A 9,190-nucleotide genomic window follows, 5' to 3' on the forward strand; every position below is an offset into this window, starting at 1 on the left:
TCCAGCAAATCAGCCTTTTTCTTAAGCCTTCAATTAGCCTCCGTCTTTGCCTCCTGATTTTGGTTAATGTACACCTTGGTGGCTACCTCAATAAGCTGAGTAGCATTCATGCCCATGAAATCTTCCATCTTCTGCAATGTTCACCTAATATTGCCCTGGGCCTGCCCTACAAATGATGTATTTACCATATGCTGATTTTGAGTAGCCTCAGGGTTGAACGGGGTGTGCAACCAAAATGCCTCACAAAGTCTTTCATAAACCTGGCTTGGACTTTCTTCTGCTCCTTGAAGAACCTCTGAGATTTTTCCTATATTGACTGCTTTTCTCCCACCATTTTTTAGCCCATGCAGGATTGCCTCTTGGTACTGCTGCAGATGCTGCAGCTGGGATGCGTCATTTGGGTCCCAAATGGGGTCTGATTCAGGGAACTGGCCCTATGCATATGCCTGGGCATTAACTGTGTCTGCAGGAGCATTTGCTTCTAGCCACTGGAGGGCTGCCTGTGTCAGTCTCTGGCGCTCTTCCATATTAAACAATGTCGGAAGAAGCTGCTTGCAATCTGGCCAGGTTGGATTGTGTGTCTGAAAAATGGACTGCATCAAGTCTATGAGAGCCTGTGGCTTCTCTGTGTAGGAGGGAGTATGATGCTTCTAGTTCACAAGATCAGTGGTTGAAAAGGGCTGGTAAACAAAAGCTCACTCTCCCCTGTGGATGTGGCCATGCTCATGAAAATAGACAGGTCCTCTCATTTCCTGGAGAGCCATTTGCATGACTTGGGTATGGCCAGACCTGAGACAGCCTACCTGACTTTCTAGGCTTTCCACTCTAACTTTCTGTAGCTCTGATTCCTCCTTCTCAGGTGAGGGTGGGGGCATTTACCCACATGGATTTAACTCCTCGTGGGCAGCTGGGGCAGTTGGCCTCACAGACGAACCAGCAGCAAAAGCAGTTGATCTTGGTAAAGGGAGGTTGATTGGAACCTAAGGAGGATGAGGAAATTCTGTTTCCTCCTGAGGTGCCTGTAAAACTGGTTTATCTTGCCTTTCCTCTAGCTTTTTCTTTTTCTCTGCAGCTGCCAGCATGGCTGATTTTACTTTCATTTTGGATTCAGCTGCTTGGGCCACAAGTGTCTTACAATATGCTGCCAAACAGGGTTGCAACCATGCTGGTCAGTTTTGTATAATATTGAGCCATGAATTGATACAGGGGAATTGGTCTGGTTACCCTTGCTGTCCCCTGACCCTGGTCACCACCTTAAATGCCCAGCCTATTGTCTCCCTATCTATAATATCCATGGCCAGCCAACTGACACCAAAAGAGGGCTATTCTAATTCACAGAGAGTTCTCAACCTTTGGGGAGTCAGATTCATTCCATAATCCCCTGAAAAAACTTTCTTAAAATTATTTAACATACATTCCAAAGGAGTGGGTTTCAATGACTTTCCCCCCATTTCCTCCCTTTACGATGTGGACTCGCTCTGACTTTCATTTCCGACTGACTAGACCATCTCCTATTACGGGAGTTTTGAGACCCTGCTTAGCTAGGAGAGTTCCTTATTCCCACCACGGATGCTGCAGCCAGGGGGCAGCTCCTATTAGCCAGATGTGGATTGTCACTAGCCCAGGTCAGCCCCACACTTCGCTCGGAGCATACAGTCCACACTAAGAGATCTGTGCTTCCCCACATTCCTTCCTGCATTAGTCCCTCCCAGAACCATCTCTCACACAGTTTCACACACTTCCCCTCTCCCAGTTCCCTTTTCTAACTGACTTAGCGAGGCTCTCTCACATACCATGCCAGTTGGGGTGTAAGTTTCATCCGAATTGGAGAGCCACTCTCACCGCCTCCAGCCTCTCTGGGTCAAATTAGTAGTTATACCCCGGGAGATGATCAAGCTCCTCTTCTGTCCTTATGGGACAGCTCCTGCCTTGGGCCCCAAAACCTTACCACAGTTCAGTAGTGCTGCTTCTGGGATTGTCCTGTAACCCCTTGCAGGTTCTGTTGCACTGTTAGGGGAGGGGTGCTGGAGACTTGGGAGAGCTGATCTCCCCTTCAGGTTGAGGTTTTCTCCCAGTGGCATGCTTGGGGTAACTGATCTCCCATGGCTGGGAGCCCCAGACCCACAGGCAAAGGAGACAATCTGTCATCTCTCCCTCCTGGCTGGCTCACCAGAAATGTTGCAGAAAAATCAGGAAGGCAAGAGAGACCTCAGGGTAAAGCCGGAGAATCTTTATTGAGTGCACTCAGACACAGCAGATTCAATGTCCAAAGACTGGGCCCCGAACAAAGACAAGGTCTTGCTCATATAACTACTCCTAACTGGTGCGAAAACAAATGTACAGAAGCAAGACAAAGACAATTAATCAGGCTATGCCAGGCTTATAACTCAGGTTTAGTATACCCCTTACTATGCAGCCCAGATGATCGTTATCTGTGTTAGTTCAAAGTTCAAAGGAGTTTCACAAAGACTCATCTTGCGACCCCCCACCATGGCGTCCAGCTGGCTGTAAGCTAGACCTGCTCAGGCATGTCTGGCGACCTTTGTTATACTGCTTAAATGAAAAAGCAGGAACCTACAATCATTAACTATAGGGAAAACAAGAACTCATAACACTTACAGAGCAAGGAGCAAGATATAGTTACATAGCAGGCGGGATGGGATTCGAGGGGGAAGTTTACTTACACTAAAGGAGAGATAGGAGAACTTATCTCCTCACATCTCTATATTGAGGGAGTGCTGGGAGAGTCTTCAGAGCACATCCCTTTGAGCTCTGGCCCTTAGATAACATTATCAAAACTTTGCCTGTTACTGCCTTTGAAATGAGTCTGCCTAACACAGGCAGCTTGTTTTATTTTTTTCTTTTAATTTTTATTTTGCTTTTCTTTCTTTAATATCCTGCCTCACTATCTGTGCCTAAGTACAAATTATGGGTCTGCAATTTATATGGAACCCTAAGCATGATACTTGGTTTCCTCATCTAAAACATATTTACGATGTTTTAGATGAGGGATATGATACCAGTCAACATTGTTGATATGAGGATTAAAATGTAACAATATGTAAAATACCTAGTTTCATGTGGCTACATGGTGTACACTCAACATCTTAGCATGAAAATTGTTTTCAGGCCTAGAAAGTATCTCTAGTATTACAATAGAGTGGCCAGAAAAGGCATGCTTTTGGAATATAATGTAATTTCCTAATAACAGACTTCTTACTTGTACAGATAACTTAGGTAGAATTTCCATGCATGACTGAAATTGCTAAGGAACTTACTGTCTGGTTCCTTCATAAACAATTGAAGGCAAGTATCAATCTGAAATTCTGAGTAGTGTCTTATGCAATTTACACTGTGCCAAGAGGTAAGTTGAGAAGCTTTGCCAACAAGTAAAGGGACAGTGAAGAAGATCAAAATAGATTATAAGCTTAAGTAGCACATGCCTCTTCATGCCATTTTCCACTAATAATTTACTGAATATTAACCATAGGCAAAGTACTACCAGTTCTCTCCACTCTTTCACACTTTCACAGTCAATCTACTTGTAGGAACTTATATTCCTGCTGTTTCTATTGCTTTTCCTCCATTTCATGGCACTAACCCATGGAAACATTGATTCTTCTCCCACTATCTGACTACTCCACTATCATTTGCAAATAATTCTATGTTAAAAGCCATCAAAGAATAATCACATTTGTTGTTAAATTTAAAGCAAATACTTTCTTTTTAATTGTATCTACCTTCCCTATAGCATTTGACCATTTGACCACTCCATCCTTTGAAATGTTCTTTGTAGCTTAGCTTTATTTGTACTAGTTTCTTCTGGTTTTCCTCCTTTATCTTGAAACATTTTGTTTTGGGGGGTTGGTTATTAGTGACCTCATTTTCTTCTGCCCATTCCCTACATATTGGTAATTATCCAGATCCTACTCCTTCCAAGCTACAAGCCTTCTTTTCTGATAATGCCACACTTTCTCCCTCGGGAAATCTCCTATGTCCACTTCTATATTTAAGTCTCCTGAGCTTCAGGTTTGTACAGTAAGCTGCTTACTGGACATCTTCCTTAGATATCTCATAACATTTCAAATTTAACACATTCAAAATTGAATTCATCATTGTATCCATACCCTGCCTCAAACAAAGGGAGGAAAAGACTTCTATTTTGCTATTTTTGTCAATGACAGTCAGGCAATATTATAAACTATAACCTTGTCTTCTCTCACTTCCTTCATGTTGCCTCAATTAGTCACCATGACATTTTCTGATCTATTCATGTAAACCATCTCTTCAATTGCCCACTTCTTATATTCAGTGTTCATCTCAAGCTGCTGTCTTCTTTCAATTGGATAACAACAGCTTCTTAACTGCTTTATCCATTTCTTCTAATAAATGGTCCACCCTTAAGCCAGAGTGATCTTGGTAAATCACCAGTTTGTGAGAACCAATGAGTTAATTCATCTGTTTTATTCCTCTGAAGTGCTTAAAAAAAGGTGTCTATCACAGTTGTAGTAGTAACAGTAGCATCAGCAGGAGAAGAAAGTATAGAAGGAAAAACAGCAGAAATATATCCTTATTATAAATCTAATCCAGTGGTACTATTAATAGTAGGATCATAAAATTTATGTAAATTCCCCAATAAATATCTTGCAGTCACAGGGAAAATCACTGTTTCTATTTCCTCATTTCTATTTCGCCTCTCATTTTCTGCCAACATGGATCCTCTCCCTAAACTTATCATGATACTCCACTGAATCTTCTGGTTACAAAGCTGCTGAAGAATTGTTACGATATCAAAAAGGCAAAAATTTTATATTCTTTATTAATGCTCTCAAGTTTCTTTTCTATCAGGCATATGCATAACTCCATCCTCACCTCTTACTTTCTGCATCACATATTCTGAATTATATTACCCTAAACTCTTTTACCTAGTCCTTCACACATATTTTTCCCTCTGCCCAGAACATCATGCTTCATTATTGCCCAGCTGATTGCTAACTGTCCTTCAGTTTCCATATCACTTTCCCTAAGAAACTTTCCATTATTTGGGTATGTATCCTTTATGTGTTTCCAAAGCATCCTGTTGTCACGCTAAATGCATATGACTAATATTAGAGTTGATTGTTTAATTTATGTGGCATTACATTATAAATTCCATAAAAGTAGGACCATGCATGTCTTACTGTCTTTGCATGCTCAGCACTTAACACTTTGTCACCGCTGGATCTTAAACAGAGAGAATAACTTGAACAGTTACAAAAGTGTTAGAAACAGAGAAAGATAGCCATTATGTCTATTTGGAAAACCGAAAGATTCAAGCTGAATTTATGATAAGTGGTGATAGAAAGGCTATGACTGGGAATGTAAGGAAGATAAAGGTGTAATAATAAACATTAATAGTGACCAAGGCATATTATTAAAGAAAATAAATGTAGAAGATAAATATTTACTGAATACTGATTGATAGGTATGATTTCTATATCATATGCTAACATTTCAACCTGATAATAATAGTTTTGAAATCCATATTATCATTAGAAATGTTCAGTTACCAAATATGTATCTTTGGGCAAATGAACTTTGTTATTGAGTAGAGGATTATTTATTTATTTATGTTATTTTTATTTTTGTAGAGACTGGGTTGTTTTTTAGAAACTAGGCTGTTTTTCCCAGGCTGGTCTCAAACTCCTGGCCTCAAGCTATTCTCCCTCCTTGGCATCCCAGTGTGCTGAGGTTACAGACATGAGCCACAGTTCCTGGCCTAGGATTCTTTATCTTAGCAGATTCTTCATAGAATCATTGCTATTATGTCATTGCCATTGTTAAAATTTCATAAAAGGAATGATTTAACATGTGTAAATATGCAATATGCTGTTTGGCATGCAAAAATTACCCAATATAGCTTAATTATTACTAAAATTATTACATTATCACCATGTATACTATCAGATTCTAAAAGTTTATTCTTTTTTCATTTCAATACTGCCTTAAAACAAAAGAAAATAAATTAAACATATTATCTTCCACATAGAGAGCCATTCTCAATCCTCCATTCAGTCCCACGTAAAAAATAGATAATGAGTTTAAGTTTTTATAGTAAAACTCTTCCTCCTAGTCAGTCTTGAGTAAGTCATTTATCTCATAAGTGTTTGCCAACTTTAGACTTTAAGTGGAGATAATTGCACTTTTTTGTTTTCATCTTATAGAGACATTCTAAGGTTAAATACACCTTGTCCTTTTGTATCCTCAGGTGCAAGTGTAGTCAAAAAGTAGGATGCCATTTGCTACTAGACAATCATTTATTCTCACGGTCTTCTAACATAGGTATTTGGCGGTGAAGAGTTAATTATACTCTATGCCATCTGGAATCCCTGGGGCCTTATAATATTCAGAAAACAGTTCTCAGTGAAAGAGATTGGTTAGATATTATCTTCCTTCCTGAGAGCACAAACAACTCTGATTCATAATAAATCTTCTTGCTTGTTTTGCAGTCTAAATGAAACATATTTCAAAAGTAAAACATATATCTTTGTTAAAAATATAATTTTGTATACATGTGTTTGTGTATCTGTATTAATTTATTTTGTCTTTGTTTCTGTAATAATACTGTGTTCCTGTCATCATGCTTTTATCATGATGATATGGTTTTCTCTGAAATTTTAAATTGGAGATTGAAATATCGACAATATCTAACTGTTATAAAACAATTAGCAAAAAGTTTTCTATTTTGTAGAATAACAAGTAGGTCAGGGTTGAACCAAACATGGTAGCATGTGCCTATAGTCTCAGCTACTTGGGAGGCTGAGGTGGGAAGATGAAATAAGCCCAGGAGTTTGAGGCTGCAGTGAGCTATGATTGTGCCACTGCACTGTAGCCTGCATGACAGAGCGAGACCCTCCCTGTCTCAAAAAAAAAAAAAAAATGTAAGTAGGGGTTACATAGATGCAGAAATTACCATTTATTGAGCATCTACTATGGATCTTGGAGCAGGTTTTCACAAGGACTTTCCATGTGTGATTTTTGGATAATTTTTGTAGATTGTATAGATTTTCTTTGCCATAATGTCATTATCATTAAAATGGGAATAATTTTACTTTCCATTTTATTGAAGAGTTGTGACAATGAAATGAGTAAAACATTTGGAATAATCCATGACACATAGCAATGATCAATAAAATATTAACAATTATTATTATTATTATTATTAAGGTTTATTTGGCTTTTTCCCTGAAAGATAAGAAAAAAATATTAATCAAGATCTTTTTATGGAGTCAAAGAAAGTGTTTGTTTGGGATGTTCAGAAAGGATGAAGATATAACTGTATCTTCACATTTTGTTAAATGAGAGGTTAAAACTTCAACTTTAAATTCCATTATTGTACAGATTGATAAACTTGAAAATTTAAAAACTTTGCCACTTCTCAGCATCATGATTCAAACCCTAAAGACAAAAAAGAACCACATAATAGAAAATATGTTGGTTATATGAAAAATTACAAGAATCTCAAACCAGTTATACATATATAGTAGAGATGGGGTCTCACTATGTTGCCCAAGCTAGTTTTAAACTCCTAGGTTGAAGCGGACTTCCCACCTCGACCTCCCAAAGTGCTGGGATTACAGGTGTAAGCCACTGCTCCTGGCCAGTTTTTAATATTTTAAGACAGGTATCATTACCATTGCTAGGTGTCTTTTTTTAACATTTCATAAAATTCACTGAATTCATCTAGGCTTTGTGAATTCTCTTTCAAGAGTATTTTATTATATGTGTAATGGTTATAGGACTATTCAGGTATTTTATTTCATTTTGTATCAGTTTGGTAGTATGTGGTTTTTAAGGAACTGGCCATTCTTTCTAAATTGTCAAATTTACTAGCATAAAGTTTACAGACTTTTCTTTTTATGATTTCACTGGTTGTAGAATCTGTGGTTATATTTCTTATTTTATTGCTGATTTTAGCGATGTAGGTCCTTTGTTTTCCCATCTTTGTCAGTCTTTGTAGAGGTTTATTAGTGTTATTAATCTTTTTTTGAGAACTAGCTTTTGCTTTCATTAATTTTCCCCATTGTTTTCCTGTATCCAGTTTAATTTAATTGTTTTTATTTTTATTTTTTACTTTATTCTGCTTACTTTAAGCTTATTTCATTTTGCTGAACTGAGAAGAAAATTTTTAAATATTGGGCCAAAATCCAGAAAGAACAGAATTCAAGAGAGTTAAACTTTGCTATTCCAATGAAGACATTTCTTGATTTCTCAGAAGTTACCTGAGACGTGGACCAGAACCTTTCCAAGTCTTCTGGCTTACGAGGCAAAGGTAGGTGTCAGCAAAGGGAGCAGAAGGAGGTCTTTTATGATGCTGTACTTTTACTGGACCCTGAAGACATTAGACCTAAAAATAAGTGACAATTTCTTTTCTCTTTTCTTTTTGTGTTCATTTGTTCCCTTGAAAATGGTAGCATGACAAGGGGCTAAGGAGTTTCAGAGGCCTAGCAGACAGTAGCATGCCTGGGAATGTGAAAGTGGCAGTAAGATCAGAGGTCTGATAGGAAGCAGGACGTAGAAGGTGATCCGCCTGATCAGGTAATTAGTTATATACAAAAGGGGAATTACCTGGCTGCGGTAGGGTTTCTCCACTCCAAAGTTACTCTTCCCCTCATACTGTACTCATTGCCCTTTATAAGAAAGTCCAGATATGAATCTCACACTTAAGGAATGGCACGGAGAACTATAAATAAGTAGGTGAAATTCTTCCGTATGGTATATTAATTTACCACATTTAGTTATTTAATCATTTATTTATATCAACATGGATGCTTGTTTATTTTATGCTGTCAGGTATAGTCACATACTACTTTATTTATTCGTTGCTCAAGTTGAATTCTTATGTATTTTAACCATATAAATGAACTTTATGGGATGGCTCCAATTATGAGCAATTACCACACCCATAAGTGCTAACTGAGTACTTCCTAGTGTTGACAGAATGTCTATTTTCTGTCACTATAACAGAACACCATAAACTGGGATTTATAAAATCCAGAAGTTTGTTAGGCTCAGTTTGGGATACTGAAAAGTCCAAGAGCATGCCACTGGCAACTGGTGAGGGCCTTTTTGCTGCAACATAACATAAAAGGCATCACATGTGAGACAATAAGAGCCAGAGAGGACTCACTTTTGTAACAAAGTCTCTCTG

Source organism: Nomascus leucogenys, chromosome 9 (genome assembly GCF_006542625.1).
Source record: "Nomascus leucogenys isolate Asia chromosome 9, Asia_NLE_v1, whole genome shotgun sequence".
In the NCBI taxonomy this organism is placed as follows: domain Eukaryota; kingdom Metazoa; phylum Chordata; class Mammalia; order Primates; family Hylobatidae; genus Nomascus; species Nomascus leucogenys.